The sequence below is a fragment of the Haliotis rufescens genome, unplaced genomic scaffold (assembly GCF_023055435.1).
Source record: "Haliotis rufescens isolate VD_foot unplaced genomic scaffold, xgHalRufe1.0.p SCAF_2, whole genome shotgun sequence".
Lineage (NCBI taxonomy): Eukaryota > Metazoa > Mollusca > Gastropoda > Lepetellida > Haliotidae > Haliotis > Haliotis rufescens.
The window spans coordinates 53274492-53296088 of NW_025963890.1; the positions used below are offsets into that span (position 1 = coordinate 53274492).

Genomic DNA, 21597 nt, shown 5'->3' on the forward strand with positions numbered 1-21597 from the left:
ACGTCCTCTCACAACGACTTGTGCCGGACTACATGTGTACGATGTCGCGTGTGATGCTTACTTACACATCATCTACAGACTCATACACACAAACATCTACTTAACGTCAACATGACGGCGACGTGCTCCTTGTATTAAGCCCAGGTGCATAAACTGTTTGTGTAACCACACTTATGCACCAACACCTGAGCAAATTAGCCCTGCACATCAAGTGCGCGAGTGTGCACGTGCAAGCATTGAGGGGCATTTATGCAACTATACATCATCCCTGCAAACTAATAAGTTTATGAAAATGGGAGTGTTTGGTTAACAGCTGGGTCAGACAAGTCCACAATGGACGGGAAGCCTGATGCAAGTCAGTCTTTCTTTCCACAGAATAAGCTTGTGAATAACTCTTCTCATCACTTTTCTCTCCTTGTACAAGGGCCTGTTCATCACAAGGGCCGTCTTGTGTTGCCACCCAGCACCACCAGGTCTATCAAGGACCGTCTTGTGTTGCCATCCAGCTCCACCAGGTATATCAAGGACCGTCTTGTGTTGCCACCCAGCACCACCAAGTCTATCAAGGACCGTCTTGTATTGCCACCCAGCACCACCAGGTCTATCAAGGACCGTCTTGTATTGCCACCCAGCACCACCAGGCCTATCAAGGACCTTCTTGTGTTGCCACCCAGCACCACCAGGTCTATCGAGGACCTTCTTGTGTTGCCATCCAGCACCACCAGGTCTATCAAGGACCGTCTTGTGTTGCAACCCACCACCACCAGGTCTATCAAGGACCGTCTTGTATTGCCATCCTGCACCACCAGGTCTATCAAGGACCGTCTTATGTTGCAACCCACCACCACCAGGTCTATCAAGGACCGTCTTGTGTTGCCACCCAGCACCACCAGGTCTATCAAGGACCTTCTTGTGTTGCCATCCAGCACCACCAGATCTATCAAGGACCTTCTTGTGTTGCCACCCAGCACCACCAAGTCTATCAAGGACCGTCTTGTGTTGCCATCCAGCACCACCAGGTCTATCAAGGACCGTCTTGTGTTGCCATCCAGCACCACCAAGTCTATCAAGGACCGTCTTGTGTTGCCATCCAGCTCCACCAGGTCTATCAAGGACCGTCTTGTATTGCAACCCACCACCACCAGGTCTATCAAGGACCTTCTTGTGTTGCCATCCAGCACCACCAGATCTATCAAGGACCTTCTTGTGTTGCCACCCAGCACCACCAAGTCTATCAAGGACCGTCTTGTGTTGCCATCCAGCACCACCAGGTCTATCAAGGACCGTCTTGTGTTGCCATCCAGCTCCACCAGGTCTATCAAGGACCGTCTTGTATTGCAACCCACCACCACCAGGTCTATCAAGGATCGTCTTGTGTTGCAACCCACCACCACCAGGTCTATCAAGGATCGTCTTGTGTTGCCACCCAGCACCACCAGGTATATCAAGGACCGTCTTGTGTTGCAACCCACCACCACCAGGTCTATCAAGGATCGTCTTGTGTTGCCATCCAGCTCCACCAGGTCTATCAAGGACCGTCTTGTATTGCCACCCAGCACCACCAGGTCTATCAAGGACCGTCTTGTGTTGCCATCCAGCACCACCAAGTCTATCAAGGACCGTCTTGTATTGCCATCCAGCACCACCTAGTTATACAGTCACAACTTTTTATACTTCTCCAGTAGTATACAGGACACAACTAGTTTTACATCCGCAGTACTATACTGGACGCAACTAGTTATACATCCGAAGTACTATACCGGACACAACTAGTTATACTTCTCCTGCACTATACAGGACACAACTAGTTTTACAGCTCCAGTACTATACTGGACACAACTTGTTCTACATCACCAGTAGTATACAGGACACAACTAGTTTAAGATCCGCAGTACTATACTGGACACAACTAGTTATACATCACCAGTACTTTACCTGACACGACTAGTTGTGCACATGTAATACTTCTTTTAATCGCAACTACTTATGATTAAAGTAGGCACATCACGAAGTTTTCTATTTTAGCCTGAGTAGCTTGCTATTAACTGAATGATCCTGACTGCCAAGTGCTGCCATGCTGTTGTATAATTCATCCCCTCAAATTGATTACCATGGCTGTGCCCTGTATTGACATTTTGTCGGACTGCGTTTTAATGATGAAGGCAAAATCAAAGGTTGTCCCAAGCAAACAACTCACATGTCAAATGGCCAACTATCATCTTCTCTGTCAGTTGTCTCACTGTGGTGTCCAATCAGCAAGCGGCAGTACCACGCAACTTTCATGAACGTGCGTGCACGTGGCGATGCTGTGGTGAGATTACCCGCGCAATCTTCTTTAATTGCATAGTTCCTGAACATAGTGGCTGTGCTCATGGCGCATGTACAGATATACTGATTAAATCCTATATAAATATTGTATCGATCTATTATATAGCCACGTGAACAGCAGGAACATATTGCTCGGACTCGAACCACTGCATTTAAGATGAGGAAGCAGCCACCTGGTCCACATGTACTGGGACTACCCCATCAAATGGCGACAGGACTGGCTATCTGGCCGCTACGCATTCATCCCGGACACCGGTGAGGCGTTTGTTGGTTGGTTGGTTGGTTTGTTGTTTTAACGCCGCACTCAGCTATATTCCAGCTGTATGACGGCGGTCTGTAAATAATCGAGTCTGGACCAGACAATCCAGTGATTGATATCATGAGCATCAATCCACGCAATTGGGTTCGATGACATGCATCAACCAAGTCAGCAAACCTGACCACCCGCTCCCGTTAGTCGCCTCTTACGACAAGCAAAGTCGCCTTTTACGGCAAGCATGGGTTGCTGAAGACCTGTTCTACCCCGGATCTTCACAGGTCTGAGGCGTTCGTTCATCACACTGGGGGTGACCCACGCAGGGAGTGGAGAACATATTGACATAAACTGCCGGGAAAAAGAAAGTATCCACTTGAAAGTTGGATTTGGCCAACACATTACACACGTTATCAAAACGTTGAAACACTGCAAACTTAGGGTCCAAAATACAACTGTGATACCCGTATCAAATACAGACCGTCTCCGTGGTCTAGTGGTAGAGCGTCCGCCCGGAGAGCGGAAGGTCCGGGGTTCGATCCCCGGCCGCGTCATACAAAAAGACGTTAAAAGATTATACTTGTTGTTACCCTGGCGCTCGGCATTAAGGGGCTAAAACAAGGACTGGTCGGCTCGGAGTCAGTATACTGTGTCTGAGTGGGGTATTCATGTTAAACTGCGGCATGGTATCTCAGTGAGCTAGCACTATAAATCGGCATCAGTCCGGACTAGTACAAGCAGCCACACACACACACACACACACACACACACACACACATACACGTGCATGCACGTCGCTAAATAAGTACAATAATCTTGGACGCGACGTTAAACCCAATTTCACCTCACCTCACCTCACCGTATCAAATACATTACTATCAAATAACTATGTCTTGTTTGTTTAAATTTAGCCACAATCAAACATGGGTGCATACTTTTTATTTTGCCCGGCAGTTTAGAAATACACCCACATATGGCCTCAGACCACAACTACCTGCCTTCTTTGCTATGACGGTGACATGACAGTCCACAGTAACTAATATGGGTCAGAGGCTGTTGTCCTGCTGCATGCTGACTGACTTGCCACTTGTCACTGAAACACCAAGCCATTAGCCTGGGTCCACCATCTACATTTCAAAGTCGCCACTGTTAACAATGGTCACCGGAAGTTTCGAACCGAAACTCACAACAACGCGGGGTCAAATACCATGTAGATTGTGGACAAACAAAAAATGAAACGAAATACACTGTCTAATCTTTCACACGTCACGTACTGAACAGCCCATTTAACCCCATTGTTTTCCTATTTCCCTTCCGGATCAACACTTAGAGAGGCGAACTGTGGTCTGAGGCCGTGTGTCTGTCTCCCAGACTCCAGAAAATATATTAAAAAAGGAGTCCAACACAAGTCTGGATGATTTTGCAAGTCTAGGTTGCCTCAGTTCTGGGATCTACTTGGATTTTATGTTATATTTAGAGGATATAGATTTTTAAACAAGAGACCTTTATTTCTGAGACGAAAACTATAGATGTTGGTCTCTTCAGTATATCAATATTGGCCTCAGGCGACTGGTCGGTATCAATATTGGCGTCAGGTGACTGGTCGGTATCAATATTGGCGTCCGGGGGCTGGTCGATATCAATATTGGCGTCAGAGGACTGGTCGGTATCAATATTGGCGTCAGGTGACTGGTCGGTATCAATATTGGCGTCCGGGGGCTGGTCGATATCAATATTGGCGTCAGAGGACTGGTCAGTTTCAATATCGGCGTCAGGGGACTGGTCGATATCAATATCGGCGTCCGGGGACTGGTCGATATCAATATTGGCGTCAGGCGACTGGTCGATATCAATATCGGCGTCCGGGGACTGGTCGATATCAATATTGGCGTCAGGCGACTGGTCGATATCAATATCGGCGTCCGGGGACTGGTCGATATCAATATTGGCGACAGGGGACTGGTCGATATCAATATTGGCGTCAGGCGACTGGTCGATATCAATATCGGCGTCCGGGGACTGGTCGGTTTCAATGTTGGCGACAGGGGACTGGTCGGTTTTAATATTGGCGACAGGGGTCTGGTCGGTTTCAATATTGGCGACAGGGGACTGGTCGATCTCAATATTGGCGACAGGGGACTGGTCGTAGCAATATTGGCGTCAGGCGACTGGTCGATATCAATATCGGCGTCCGGGGACTGGTCGATCTCTATATTGGCGTCCGGGGACTGGTCGGTTTCAATATTGGCGACAGGGGACTGGTCGGTTTTAATATTGGCGACAGGGGTCTGGTCGGTTTCAATATTGGCGACAGGGGACTGGTCGATATCAATATTGGCATTGGGCAACTGGTCAGTGTTGGCGTCAGGCGAATTACCTGTATCAATGTTGGCGTCGGGCGACTGTTCGGTGTCAGTGTTGGCGTCTGGCGAATTGCCTCTATCAATGTTGGCGTGAGAATATATTCGCAGTTCTCTCGGGACAGTTGTAACCATGACAAGGCCATGTTCCAACTGTATGTTGCTCAAAAGCTGTTTGCACAAGGTTACAATATTCATGACCTAAGTAATTTGAATATTACAGTTAGATTGGGATTATGTTTTGAGATAAAGAATTGAGACCCCCCCCCCCCCCCCCCCCCCCCTTCAGCGTCAAACACTCTTCTTGCGTCAAGTACGGAGGCAACCCTGCTTCAAGACATTCAACATTCTGAACATTCGTAAATGCACTGACATCAATTCTAGAACATGATACTAATTGCTGCTGTCACGTTTTTTACTCATCAACTTTTTATGGTGAACCTGAAACTGTTGATATATAACTTATTGATTATTCATTGATCTTGTGTGGCCATTAATTGATTTCATAATTCACGTCTATGTGAACCGATGGTTTAAGCTCCGGGTTTAAAATTGGTACCTCGTAATAACAGAAGGATAAGTTTCGAGGTAACTAGGTTCCACGTATATGTGCGTATAGGTAGCCCTTGTGTCGCATATGTATGTACACATATATGTTCCTGTTACACCGCTTCCTATGGACAAAGCGCGATAGGTTCAGCTCAGTTAGCACATAGGATAACCATCTCAACACGTTGATCACGTTTAAATGTCATACTCAATCACTGACACTCCCAGTTACGTGGATAATGATGGCGAATGATATGAACAGGTGTTACTTTATGTACATGTGTGAAATGGCTCGTGTAACTTGGGGACAAAGGGAGGTAAATCTTTGAGACATCAATATTTCTTGAGTTACCGTCATTTACAATAAACATTAAAGATAAATATATATTGATTTTCTGATCAGCAATGATAAACTCCGGATGTTTATCTTCGGAATTGACTCACGCAACCCACCTGTCGTCTGCTCTGCTGGCAGGTCGTATTTGCAGCACGCGCTGACCCGGAAATAGATACGTCGTTTGATCTTGTGACGCCACCGATACCCGAGACCTGTAAGTGTTAGGAACGTCATAGTGTTCAGCAGATGAATGCATGTTACATACAGGCAGTCTGGGTGCAATGGGTATGTTTGTTTCTGAGCGGTTGAGACAACACTAGTGACACAACTATGTTCACTGGAACTTGTCTTGCGGCAATATGTCATTCCAAGACCTTCCGAAACAAATCCGCCTTTGCGGTGTCGTCAATCAATTTTCTGGAAGGGTGATCAGGTCATCATATCGCCCGCACGAGATGATATCTTTGCACGTGCCTGTGATGTTGTTTTGTAATTATATCAGTCAGTAAGTAAGAACAATGCAGTCGGCGAAATAATTCTCAACAATAACGTGCTAACCCCCACACAATACAGTGTCACTCAGTGGAGCTTGCATGTGATACAGCATTAATCAGCCAGCTGAGATTACAAGGCCGGCATCAGGTGTTGCATACATCGCCAACACATGGAACACATAACGTCTGATCACCGAAGATTAACAACACATTTTGCACGCATGTTACATTGTAGTACATTTGTTAAATATGATGAGATAAGCCTCGCTGATCTGTTCCAGGAGAACTTACCCCTGACATGTGCCATCCAGCTGACGGACGCTCCACATCTCCACGTTCACCTTCTCAGCGCTTGTCCTAGTGGAGTTGTGGTATCACTGCCTCTATAAACACCTTGTATGTAATTACTATCAGGGTTACGAAAATTACATCGCCAATTATAACAGATTGCGTTCTGGCAGTTTAATGCTATGGGTAATACCCACAGGTTCATGGGTTCAGCACTGACTGGTTGTTTCCGGGAGGAGGGGGATGAGGCGAGGATTTATCATCCGGATGCTTGATGTATCAGAATGTTGGCGTACAATTTTTGAACACACCCGCAATCCAATGATATACGCGGAAGGGCATGATACATACTACACGCTCGTAAAGGAATTATACATACAAGCAATGCAATTATGAAACTATATACTAGTACCGTGGATAAGAATTATTTACAGGAAATACATGTAGATGCTAAACTAGATTATCATACTGGCTGCTGAGCTGTTATATTTCCAGGAGGGTTGGCACCAATGGAAGACTCAGTGGGTTGGCACAAATGGAAGACTCTGTGGGTTGGCACCAATGGAAGACTCTGTGGGTTGGCACCAATGGAAGACTCTGTGGGTTGGCACCAATGGAAGACTCAGTGGGTTGGCACCTATGGAAGACTCAGTGGGTTGGCACCAATGGAAGACTCTGAAGGTTGGCACCAATGGAAGACTCTGTGGGTTGGCACCAATGGAAGACTCAGTGGGTTGGCACCTATGGAAGACTCAGTGGGTTGGCACCAATGGAAGACTCTGAAGGTTGGCACCAATGGAAGACTCTGTGGGTTGGCACCAATGGAAGACTCTGTGGGTTGGCACCAATGGAAGACTCAGTGGGTTGGCACCAATGGAAGACTCTGAAGGTTGGCACCAATGGAAGAGTCAGTGGGTTGGCACCAATGGAAGACTCTGTGGGTTGGCACCAATGGAAGACTCTGAAGGTTGGCACAAATGGAAGACTCTGTGGGTTGGCACCAATGGAAGACTCTGTGGGTTGGCACCAATGGAAGACTCAGTGGGTTGGCACCAATGGAAGACTCAGTGGGTTGGCACCAATGGAAGACTCTGAAGGTTGGCACCAATGGAAGACTCAGTGGGTTGGCACCAATGGTAGACTCTGAAGGTTGGCACCAATGGTAGACTCTGAAGGTTGGCACCAGTGGAAGACTCTGAAGGTTGGCACCAATGGAAGACTCAGTGGGTTGGCACCAATGGAAGACTCTGAAGGTTGGCACCAATGGTAGACTCTGAAGGTTGGCACCAATGGAAGACTCAGTGGGTTGGCACCAATGGTAGCCTCTGAAGATTGGGACCAGTGTTATGTTCTTAGGGTTGGGACACTCACTCACCCGAGCATCCAGGCCCTAGAACATGGGTTCCTTTCCTCCAAGCAAACACATCGCTACATCTAGGTGCTCAGTGCTGGGTGTCAGGCTTAGTATAGGACACACGACATTGGTGTTCAAGAAGCTAGAGATTAACACACATCAGAGTACAGGTTTGCATACGTGACATCAACCTATCGGTCATGCCTTTTATGACGTATGTACTTCCTGTCAGAACAACCGCAAGGAACAGAGTGATCCGTATGCAGACGCTCTCAGTTTCGAATGGCTTCATAATTCGTAACAAATTTCCACGACATGATGACCTGAATATATCACAGCTGGACGTAAGCCGGGTTCTGAAATTCCCGTGTTTGTATGACGTCATGGTGTCCCGTTGCTTCATATCCAGGCCACAATCCCCGTGTGAAACAAATATCCGGGCTATCATCAACCCCGTAACGGGCTAACATAACATCTTAATAAATTTCACAGAACGGAATGAGATCTTTCCATTAATCTATAGCTAAATTAAGAATGATATTTGGACGGTGCATGGAGTTGTGGGGCACCCTTGCCCTTTTTCAACAGCCTGAAACAAAATTAATTTTAATTTACTTATTTTCGATAACATTCAAGGTCCCTTTCCAGAATATCAAATGATCGTTACCTAAAAAGGGCGAATTGGTAAAATAGGTGTGCTTGGGAAAATTTAAGGCGCAGGTTTCTGAAAATAATGTACATCGATGATGCTATAGAATAAGGCACCGCCTCCGTGGTCTGGTGTTAGAGCGTTCGCCCGGAGAGCGGGAGGTCCGGGGTTCGATACACGGCCGAGTCATACAAAAAGACGTTAAAAGATGGTACTTGTTGTTACCCTGTCTGGCACTCGGCATTAAGGGGCCAAAACAAGGACTGGTCGGCTCGGAGTCAGTATACTGTGTCTGAGTGGGGTATTCATGTTAAACTGCGGCATGGTATGTCAATGGGCTAGCACTATGATCGGCATCAGTCCGGACTAGTACAAGCAGCCACACAAACACACACACGTACATGCACGTCGCTATATAAGTGCAATAATCTTGGACGCGACGTTCAACCCAATTCACCTCACCTCACCTATAGAATAATGGCGTAATGATCTAAACTTTCCACCAAAGGTGTATCGCATGTGATCTGTGATCCAGGATCTGGTCTGTGACAATATCCTTTGGAAGTAAATTGCAATGTTTTTATCCTGAGTGAGTCGGACGTAATCGAGGAGTAAAACACACTGTTACATTCGGCTGGGTTTCTTACAACGCACTGCTCAATCAGTTAACACAACCCTTGCCCAATAACAGCGAGCACCCATTCAGTTTTCTTCTGAATGGTTTCCACAAATATGACATTTCAAATTGCAACTTTTCCACATGGTCAAATCCACAAATTACGTTTTTGTGTTGGACCTTTCTGTGAGAATTGGGTAGAGGGAACAACTGTGGCGGATGTAAAAGCTTCTTTCAGCGACTCCCCACTACTGAGCAGTCCGCCATTTCACTGGATCGTATGAGCTGTCCAACATTTACTGCTGTTTGGACGTCACGTGACCGTTGCTTCCCGTGTTCCTTCTTTAATGAACAGTCCGCCATTTATTTCTGTTTTGGCGTCACGTGACCGTTGTCTCCTGTGTTCTCCTTTAATGAACAATCAGCTATTTGTTGCTGGATTGTCTAGAGATTATTTCATAGATAGTTATATTTCTATGACTCGTGACGATCCTGGGTAGAACAGGTCTTCAGCAACCCATGCTTGCCGTGAAAGGCGACTAATGGGATCGGATTGTCAGGCTCGCTGATTTCGTAGATGCATGTCATTGTATCCCAATTGCGTGGATCGATGCTCATGATGTCAATCGCTGGGTTGTCTGGTCCAGGCTCGATTATTTACAGACCACCGCCATATAGCTGCATATTGCTGAGTGCGGCGTTAAACAACAAACAACAAGAACAACATATTTTCTTCATGTCGCCTGGTATACGCGGTGACTCAAATACAGAATAGGTCCTCAGTACTCCTTGCCTGTCTGACCGCCCCCGTGGCCTAGTGTTAGAGTGTCTGCCAGGAAAGCGGAAGGTCCGGTGTTCGATCCCCGACCAAAAGTCATTTAAAGATGGTACTTGTTTTTACCCTGTCTGGCGCTCGGCATTAAGGGGCTAAACCAAGGACTGTTCGGCGCGGAGTCAGTATACTGTGTCTGAGTGGGATGTTCATGTTAAACTGTGGCATGGTATCTCAGTGGGCTAGCACTATAAAATCGGCTCTAGTCCTGACCAGAACAAGCAGCCACACACACACGTGCGTGCACGCCGCTATATAAATGTAATAATCTTGGACGCGACGTTAAACCCCATTTCACCTCCCCTCACCTCCAGCTGACTTCTTGAATACAGATGCGGTTATCAGTCTGTAACTCGGTGTTATGTCTTCCAAGAGATGATACCCTCTATACACTAGCTGCAGCCTCATATTTCCCTTGTATACCCCCGAAAGAAAACTTATTACAGAGACTTCTCTGACTACACATTTCCTATAGGTTTTGTGTTTTTGTCAGGTGAGCTAAAACTTTCGTTTGTAAAATATGCATGTGTAGTGGGGTCTTCAGTAGCTGTATATGAAGCAATGTATTGCCTCTTATAAAAAGAAATGCACCGTGATCTGTCGGCCGAATTCTTCATGGAAAACAATTGATGAATGGGGTACTTCCATTTCCTTGGATTAACACATTCCTTATGAACAACAAACTTGAAGTATAGTACGTACATGAACATTTTGCCCCAAGCTAGGCTTTATATAAATATAAAGATATTAGATTTTCAAATACTCGACTACTTTAATTAAGCGTTCGCTGTGTGAAGCCCGTGGAATGTGCTCGAGGGGTTTCATTTGATTTGGAGAATTTATAAACAAACTAAATGTTTACCTTGCTATTAACTACTCAGCATCAGTATAAGAACGTATTGTGAGCAGACACCGCTACGGGGCATGAATCCGTGCTTATTAATCACAACATAAGCTCACGTCTAACTCATAAAGAAAAAACTGTACCGTAATTTTATCATTCCATGTGGTCAATAGGTAAGTTTCATCTTGCAAATAGTAATTGCGAGCGACATGAATAGCACTCCATGTTGATGCGCCGGGGGGAAGTCCGATGCGGTAATGCGGTAATGGGTATACATGCTCGACACCCATTTACACCACTTTCATTGCAATTTCAAGGTAGGGTGGTTAGGATTGATGAAAAACATAACTCTAACAACCAATTAGAACCTTTAGAAATATATCCAATTTACGACATCTATATTGCAGCTTCACCCGAGGGAAGCGATGGCGTTATGTCCACCATGGACCGCTTCACCCGTCTGTATCACTACGCCGGTCGAGGACGAGGCTACTTGAATCAAAGATCAGCTCCCAGTCGGGGATATTATATTAAAGTGACACGTGTTGTTAGATTGAAAATGTAAGGTTGTTAATGACAATTTAAATTGGAATATAATTTGAATACAACTTGTACGTCGCTCCTAAAAGCCATTTTCTAACTGATTACTGGTTGTTTAGATAGGAGATGAGCGTGGGCTATTTACTCAACGGCAGTGTAAGTTGTAAATTGTAAGTTTATGTTAGCCAGATTCTGTAAACGTAATCCTCTTCAATCAGATGTCAAGGATAAATGATTCAATATTACAACAGAGGTTCATACCACGATAGGCAGGGGACATTAACTAACACATAAAATACTCCAAAACCCTTCCCTGTATCCCTCCGCGCCCGTACTTATCTTGGATTCAATATCGGCGAGAAATCTCGCCCCACGTTCTGCAATTCTCTCACTTTAGGGACGGAGTAAAGAGACACAAGTTCACGACAGCGATAACATTGTTTATGGCCGGTATTTGGTGTGATTTGTTCACTTAGTGTCATGAACAGATTTGTATGACACCTTATTAAGATAACATATAAAAAATGGATCGTAATATGAATACGAAACCGGATTGTCACTGCAACCTAAAACCCGACGAGGGATTAAATATGGAACTGATGATAACAGCTGCTGATGGACTGGGGATGCAGATGTGCAATATCAAATTTATCTTACACTGGGAGATACGCTCGGTTATTTCATAGTGACATAACTGACAAGTGATTATCAGGAAATGGCATATAGCTGCATATATTATAATTAAAACGAGATGGAGGATAAAAATATTCATCTTGTATTTCCTGTGTAGGTTCACGCTACGCGGTGGGAGTTAGGCCGTGATTCCACTATACATGGCCCAGGTCACCCACTCGCCCAGTCGCCCACTCGCCAAGCTCGCATCCTTTTCAGCGTTGTCAATGACTCTAGCATATCTACATCGGAAAGATATCGAACGTGTCATTAAAATTTATCACGTTACTGTTAGGGTAGGCCACAAGTGATTTTTTGTTTATAACCTTTCGAATATGACATGGCCACGTGGAATATATTTCTGTTCTAGATGTCCTAGACTGTGTTACGAAGCCACGTGGTAACACATCCAGCTAAATGAATCTCAGTGGGATGTAGTCTGGCGTAGTGTTACTGACATTTTTTCTACACGGTGTATTTATAGAAAATGATTCTACCCACATATAAATACAAATGATTAGTTCTAGAACGCTGTGTGACGTAACACTATATATTCAGATAAAACAAAAATGTTCAAGAAATCTTTGCATTACAAACCGAGGTACTGAAACAAGGCGTATCTCTTTGAGATCAACTGCGCACGCGCCAGAAGTCGGAGATGACTGGTATTTGCTTTCTACTCGATTTCATTTCCAAAACACTTCATGCTAATTCTACCAATATTGAAAACAAGCTTGTCTGTTTTTTAAGTGGATTGTTCGTGCACTTATCTCCGGCTAGTGCTTATTTAGTGGACGGAACCCTCCTGCAGATTGGCACGGCATCATCAACCCCTCACACACACAGCCACATCCACACCGTTGGCTTGTCGAGCCGTCTGCTCACCTTGCGCTCAGTGCGAAACATCTGGCCTTCGTTTTGATACGCGAGCTGGTTCCAGAGACAACCAGATCTTCGAGCGCCAAAACCAAAACACCACTTTTTAAGATGGTTTCAATTTTCGCTGTGTGTGTGTCTTCACATGTAGATATTCTTACGCCAACTGGTGAGTACTATCCAATCAGCGCTCTTAAAGAGGTAGCCGCGTTGTATCACACACCCTAATGTGATCGAGTTGGATTAACGCCGCTTTATACAGTGTTCCAGTAATATCACGACCCGACTGCTTAACGCGGGAGGGGCGGTCGGGTAGCCTAGTGGTTAAAGCGTTCGCTCGTCACGCCGAAGACCCGGGTTCGATTCCCAACATGGGCACAATGTGTGAAGCCCATTTCTGGTGTCCCCCGCCGTGATATTGCTGGAATATTGCTAAAAGCAGCGTAAAACCATACTCACTCACTCACTCACTTAACGCGGGAAAACACGTATGCCTCGCACCGACACCTCGTAATGATAGATGATGACGTCTCGCACACGCGGCACCAAACAACGTGGCTAATGGTAGTTGATGACGTCATGCACACACGGCACCCTGCACCTGGAAATGGTAGTTGATGGCGTCATGCACACTGGGCACCCGGCACGTGGTAATGGTAGTTGATGACGTCATGCACACACACAGCAACTTGCACCTAGAATTAGTAGTTGATTACATCACGACATATGTCACACGGAATCAGACAAGCAGTTCATGCCACTAAATTTATGCACTTAGAAAATTATCACCTGAAGAAATGTAATCTTCGTCTGATATCATGATGTTGTGTATGTATAAGCTGATATAACACTTCCTGTAGGTTGTGTATGTATAAGCTGATATAACACTTCCTGTAGGTTGTGTATGTATAAACTGATATAACACCTCCTGTAGGTTGTGTATGTATAACCTGATATAACACTTCCTGTAGTTTGTGTATGTATACGCTGATATAACACTTCCTGGAGGTTGTGTATGTATAAGCTGATATAACACTTCATAGGGGTTGTGTGTGTATAACCTGATATAACACTTCCTGTAGGTTGTGTATGTATAAGCTGATATAACACTTCCTGTAGGTTGTGTATGTATAAGCTGATATAACACTTCCTGTAGGATGTGTATGTATAAGCTGATATAACACTTCCTGTAGGTTGTGTATGTATAAGCTGATATAACACTTCCTGTAGGTTGTGTATGTATAAGCTGATATAACACTTCCTGTAGGTTGTGTATGTATAAGCTGATATAACACTTCATAAGGGTTGTGTATGTATAAGCTGATATAACACTTCATGGCGGTTGTGTATGTATAACCTGATATAACACTTCATGAGAGCTGTGATGTCGCCAGAGTCATGTAGCTGTCAAAAATGATTTCAGATAAGAAGCCTAATTTATACAACCTCACCCAACCATGCAGAACCTGCAAACACAGTCGTCACACTTACTTGTTTATGCAGATATGATCATTTCGAGTATTAGGAATAGTAATCAATCTTGGGAATTTTCCTGTGTCTTGAATCCCCTCGGGGACTTACTGTACTCCCCTCGGGAACTCTCGTGACTTAAACCCTTCTTGGAACTCGCGCGTGATTTGAACCATCTCGGGAACTCGCGCATCTTTAAACATCTCTTGAACCTACGACTTATTTTAACCATCTCAGGAAGTCACGCGTGATCTGAACCATCTCAGGAACTCACGCGTGATTTGAACATTTTGGGATTTCACGCGTCTTAAAACATCTCGGAAATTCACGCGTCTTAAAACATCTCGGAAATTCACGCGTTACTTGAACCATCTCGGAAAGCCACGTGCGCCCTCAGGATGGCCGTGATCTTGAGATGTTTTGCTGTTATTTGACTTTTTCAGCGTTGACTCATTGAGATGATTTGCCCAAATCAATAACTCTATCGAACCCCTTCCATCAGGGATATCCTGTTTTTACGTAAAATTTGACATGGCGACGCCAAGAAACGTATAAAGCTGTCGTGCATCTATTTGAGTGGATAATGTTTTAATGCCTTACTCTCACTCTCGTTCCATCCTCTATCCTCTCGTGTTCCCCTCGCCGTCGGCAATACGACTTTGACACCCTTTTTTCTAAATTTATTCGATCAAGTTGCCTCGAGGTGGACAATGAACGCCGATATCCTGCCTTTCACAGTCATCATTATTGCCCCCATTGCAGTAGATTATGCTTCTTTACGTCAAGAATTGATCTCGAACAACTAGATTAAGGATTTTAGACAAGATAAACACCGTGTTTCCTGACTCTTCTTCAGTCGGCGTTGCGTCCTTGCAACATGTCGGTCGCTGCATGGGGCTTGTTTTTCCGCTTCCTTCTTCCCCCGAGGTGTGGAAGCCATCACTCACGTAACCCAGACTTTCTTTTATGTTAGACGACCGCTGGCAGTCGGAGGCAGAACAAATATTCCGTACCCATGCTTGTGGTAACATGTGGCCAGGATGCGGACCGGGTGGACACAATGGATGTTCGGAATGGACAGTGGTTGCGGTGACACCTGCAGTGGGGTGACTCGCTCACTCGCATTAGAGATCTTCGTGAAGTGAGCAATGTGTTTATAACAGCATGTCATACTATTTGCTCTTAAGATTCTAAGTTCTCCAGGGGCGGTCGGGTAGCCTAGTGGTTAAAGCGTTAACTCGTCACGCCGAAGACCCGGGTTCGATTCCCGACATGAGTACAATGTATGAAGCCCATTTCTGGTGTCCCCCGCCGTAATATTGCTGGAATATTGCTGAAAGCGGCGTAAAACCTCACTCACTCACTCACTCACTCTAAATTCTCCACCTTGATACACGCCAACCTACACTTAACAAATTGATCCACAACCACCTTCACCTAACAACCTGATCCTAGGCCTCCTCCACTTAACAACCTGATCCACGCGAACCTATACCTAACAAACTGATCCATGCCCTCCTTTACCAACAAACCGATCCACGCCCACCTACACTTAACAAACTGATCCCGACCCACCTACACTTAACAAACTGATCCACGCCCTCATACACTTAAACTAATCCACGCCCACCTTCTCCTAACAACCTGATCCACGCCCACCTTTACTTAACAAACTGATCCACGCCCTCATACACTTAAACTAATCCACGCCCACCTTCTCCTAACAACCTGATCCACGCCCACCTACATTCAACAAACTGATCGATGCCCGCCTTCAACTAACAAACTAATATGCTCCCTCCTACATTCAACAAGCTGATCGATGCCCGCCTTCAACTAACAAATTAATCCACTCCCTCCTACATTCAACAAACTGATCGATGCCCGCTTTCAACTAACAAACTAATCCAATCCCTCCCATATTCAACAAGCTGATTGATGCCCGCCTTCAACTAACAAACTAATATGCTCCCTCCTACATTCAACAAGCTGATCGATGCCCGCCTTCAACTAACAAACTAATCCACTCCCCCCTACATTCAACAAGCTGATCGATGCCCGCCTTCAACTAACAAACTAATCCACTCCCTCCTACATTCAACAAGCTGATTGATGCCCGCCTTCAACTAACAAACTAATATGCTCCCTCCTACATTCAACAAGATGATCGATGCCCGCCTTCAACTTACAAACTAATCCACTCCTTCCAACATTCAACAAGCTGATCGATGCCCGCCTTCAACTAACAAACTAATCCCCTCCCTCCTACATTCAACAAGCTGATTGATGCCCGCCTTCAACTAACAAACTAATCCCCTCCTTCCTACATTCAACAAGCTGTTCGATGCCTGCCTTCAACTAACAAACTAATCCACTCCTTCCAACATTCAACAAGCTGATCGATGCCCGCCTTCAACTAACAAACTAATCCCCTCCCTCCTACATTCAACAAGCTGATCGATGCCCGCCTTCAACTAACAAACTAATCCATTCCCTCCTACATTCAACAAGCTGATCGATGCCCGCCTTCAACTAACAAACTAATCCACTCCCTCCTACATTCAACAAGATGATCGATGCCCGCCTTCAACTAACAAACTAATCCCCTCCCTCCTACATTCAACAAGCTGATCGATGCCCGCCTTCAACTAACAAACTAATCCACCTCCTCCTACATTCAACAAGCTGATCGATGCCCGCCTTCAACTAACAAATTAATCCACCTCCTCCTACATTCAACAAGCTGATCGATGCCCGCCTTCAACTAACAAATTAATCCACTCCCTCCTACATTCAACAAGCTGATCGATGCCCGCCTTCAACTAACAAACTAATCCACTCCCTCATACATTCAACAAGCTGATCGATGCCCGCCTTCAAGTAACAAACTAATCCACTCCCCCCTACATTCAACAAGCTGATCGATGCCCGCCTTCAACTAACAAACTAATCCACTCCCCCCTACATTCAACAAGCTGATCGATGCCTGCCTTCAACTAACAAACTCATCCACTCCCTCCTACATTCAACAAACTGATCGATGCCCGCCTTCAACTAACAAACTAATCCACTCCCCCCTACATTCAACAAACTGATCGATGCCCGCCTTCAACTAACAAATTAATCCACCTCCTCCTACATTCAACAAGCTGATCGATGCCCGCCTTCAACTAACAAACTAATCCACTCCCTCATACATTCAACAAGCTGATCGATGCCCGCCTTCAACTAACAAACTAATCCAACCCCTCCTACATTCAACAAACTGATCGATGCCCGCCTTCAACTAACAAACTAATCCACTCCCTCCTATATTCCGCAAGCTGATCGATGCCCGCCTTCAACTAACAAACTTATATGCTCCCTCCTACATTCAACTAACTGATCGATGCCCGCCTTCAACAAACAAACTAATCCACTCCCTCCTATATTCAACAAACTGATCGATGCCCGCCTTCAACAAACAAACTAATCCACTCCCTCCTACATTCAACAAGCTGATCGATGCCCGCCTTCACCTAACAAACTAATCCACTCCCTCCTACATTTAACAAACTGATCCACTCCCTCCAACATTCAACAAACTAATCCAAACCCACCTTCACCTAACAAACTGATCCATGCCCACCTAGCGTAAGGCAATGTTCACGTCAACAGATTCCTAACATAGTGATAAATAAACCGTCACCAGTGAACGGTTTATAAATATATTTGTTACATGGATGTTCGTAATGATTTGTTGTGAGTTGTATGGTGGAGGTCTGGCTGAGGGAGGGGGTGATGGAGAGGAGGAATATCTGGCACACCTCTGCAGCAGCATGCAGCGGCTGACCCTCCTAAATATACGGCTTGCCTGACGACGGATCTCCTCTTCGAGTCACAACAATCTACTCCTGATATGAAAGCGGTCCATTATTTGCCAATCATCCACCGATATGAAAGATGGCGGGGAATCAACAAGGCATAATTGGATTTCGGCAACGTTAGGGCAAGATAAGAAGATAGTTCTACAGACAGCGTAGTTCCGGTTATCACGTGACGCCCTCAAGCTGAGCGATAACGCTAGTGAAGAACTTGTCCAAATTGAATCCAAACTTTGAGCTGAGGCCCAGCCCGGGGTTGTGCCGGATTTAAAGGCCAGACAATGGTAAGGCTCAAGATCCGGGTCCGAATAGAAGCCACTTAACGTATTAACCGGACAACGCCATTGACAAACACGCACGACTGTAAAGGTTAGCAGACTGGTGAAAGTTTACAACCCTCATTTACGGACAGAAATAAATGAAAAAATTACGGAAGGTTCAAATAGTCGCAACCAACGTTAACAACGGAACAAATTTAATGCTGCCAATCTTCAAAATCCGGTGACCGTTGATGTCAATATGTGTAGATCTCAGTGTTTACATTCGGATCTAATCGGGCCTTTCCGTCACAGGTTGATGCAATGCTTTCCCGTCAGTGCAGCCACGGCTACTGGTGTAGTGCTATTGACGTCTCCTCTATGCCGAGTCTTGCAGCGGCTCATGTGTATATTTCAAGTAAGCACTGCCTCAACCCCACGGACCTTGTAAATTATACAATCAACATTTTTTAGTTAAACGTGCAAGAATATATGCCTGGGAAATTTCCAGAATCCTAATTAAGAATAACTTCATTCCAGTGAATTTGAACATACAAAGATAACTCGGGTAAATATTTGTTCAGTAATCTACACTGTGTAAAATACACAACGTGTGTCGCCTGTACCTAAAGCACATGGCTGAATGGGGTGCTTTCTGTAAGAGAAACGATCGAAGATAGCGCTGTTTCAAATACCTCACATGCGTGACTCCTGCTAAATATGCCGATAAGTTAAATTAAATAACTATTTCAAGTGGCACGTGTAGATATTAGACCTTAGTGTTTGTGCTTGTAAAATGATAGTGTTAATGTATGCTAAAATACTACTCAGTATGCAATAGTTGACTGTAGGCGTGAACATACGACAATCTGACCATGCCATAGTACACTGTTGACTTGAACAAATGCGACTCTCTGTTCATGCAATAGTACACTGTGGGCGTGAAAATGCGACTCTCTGTTCATGCAATAGTACACTGTGGGCGTGAACATGCGACTCTCTGTTCATGCAATAGTACACTGTGGGCATGAAAATGCGACTCTCTGTTCATGCAATAGTACACTGTGGGCGTGAAAATGCGACTCTCTGTTCATGCAATAGTACACTGTGGGCGTGAACACGCAACTCTCTGTTCATGCAATAGTACACCGTGAGCGTGAACATGCGACTCTCTGTTCATGCAATAGTACACTATGGGCGTGAACATGCGACTCTCTGTTCATGCAATAGTACACTGTGGGCGTTAACATGCGACTCTCTGTTCATGCAATAGTACACTGTGGGCGTGAACATGCGACTCTCTGTTCATGCAATAGTACACTGTGGACGTTGTGAACACGAGACAGTGCTTGAGTATTGTTCCTTTGCTGACGTTGGGAACAACGACAGCGACATCCATCCAACACGCCGACTGCAACATCATTTTGAAAACCATTTTAAGTATTTCAACGAAAATCATCTACTTCACAAAACATCCTCACGAACCAAATCCAAAGCATCCTCACAAGGATTTCGTGTTCGAAACTTGGAATTATTCTATCAAATGAATTATCTTGTCATGCACCATTTGTTGTTGCTGTGGGTGGCATAACAACAGCGCAAGCGCACGATGCAGGTGCCCCTTACAGCACTCACCAGGCCAGGTTTAAAGGAGGTGGATTAAATCAAAGTTTCAATGCCTCATTTTCTATTCACCTGCAGGTCGACCATGTGCATGTTATCGCCTGCTTGAAAGACATGGACGCATCAACACCGCCACCAGGAGCGATAGAGTGATAGCAAACGGTAGATAGGATTTGTCTCAAGCAGCCTTGGCGAGCAGGCAGTCTGGCAGGTCATGCCCAACACAGGCTGATCATCTTGTTTTTGTGTTAAATAGATTATATTTGAAGTCAGAGACCGGGTTCATGACATCCGGGACCCTCATTTATAGATAGGTTACGATAGGGCAACACACACAGTCTCGAGATTCGGTAAGGTGTTCTCGAACATCGTGTAGAGACGGGGAAATGTGGTGAAGGTGTTCGTGAACAATGCGTAGAAACGGGGGGAATGTGATGAGGGTGTTCGTGAACACTGTGTAGAGACGGGGAAATGTGGTGAAGGTGTTGGTGAACACTGTGTAGAGACAGGGGAATGTGGTGAAGGTGTACATGAACACCATGTAGAGACGGGGAAATGTGGTGAAGATGTTCGTGAACACTGTGTAGAAACGGGGAAATGTGGTGAAGGTGTACGTGAACACCATGTAGAGACGGGGAAATGTGGTGAAGGTGTTCATGAACACCATGTAGAGACGGGGAAATGTGGTGAAGGTGTACGTGAACACCATGTAGAGACGGGGAAATGTGGTGAAGGTGTTCGTGTCACGACAGTCGGGTATGTTACGACTTCTTCATTGTTGAGCACAACGTTACGTTGCTCTGTTGTAGTATAGGCCGTTACAAAACAACTTCTTGCGTGTTGTCTGTGATGGTAAAGACATGATGAGCCCCGAAACACTGTATTGTACCTTCATTAACTTACTAGTTAAATGTGGATAAAGTGCAGAAAGAGACTGGCGGTGATTTAACTTATCAAATTACCTTCGTATTCTAGTGATTGTGGATCTGTGATAGGGTTGTCCGCGCTTATGTGATTGGTGTATCTTCCCTCACACGCTCCACTGTCAGGGGAATATGTGATAGATCACACAAAACATGCCCCTCGTGAGAAACCGCTGATCTAGCTAATCCGAGGGATTGTTCCGAGAGCTACTTTAGATAACGAAGCAGAGATTAGTTTAATGAAAGACAAGCCGTATGGGTTTGTAGAGGGCGAACCATGAGACACATAAACAAAGGTAGGTTCTGCGCAGTCTCGAAATGGAGTGTCGTAACATGAAAACACTCTGGCAAGGCCGAACTGCGCAGAAATGCAAGGTCAAGGTCCCACTCAACTCAACGTCAAAAACATTACATAGGGGAATCAGTGTGTTGTCACATGGGTAAAGTCACGTGGCTCCCATATAGTGTC

General features: G+C 45.3%; 1 long non-coding RNA gene across 1 annotated transcript in view; it reads right to left on the bottom strand.

Moving 5' to 3' along the window:
• LOC125382098 overlaps nt 1-6694 on the bottom strand; it is a 30713-nt gene extending 24019 nt beyond the window's left edge. The window contains exons 1-2 of the long non-coding RNA XR_007222310.1: nt 6613-6694; nt 5944-6039 (exon numbers count right to left, since the gene is read on the bottom strand). This is a non-coding gene — a long non-coding RNA (uncharacterized LOC125382098). The remainder of the gene's footprint in view (nt 1-5943; nt 6040-6612) is intronic.
• Nucleotides 6695-21597: the final 14903 nt, after the last annotated feature.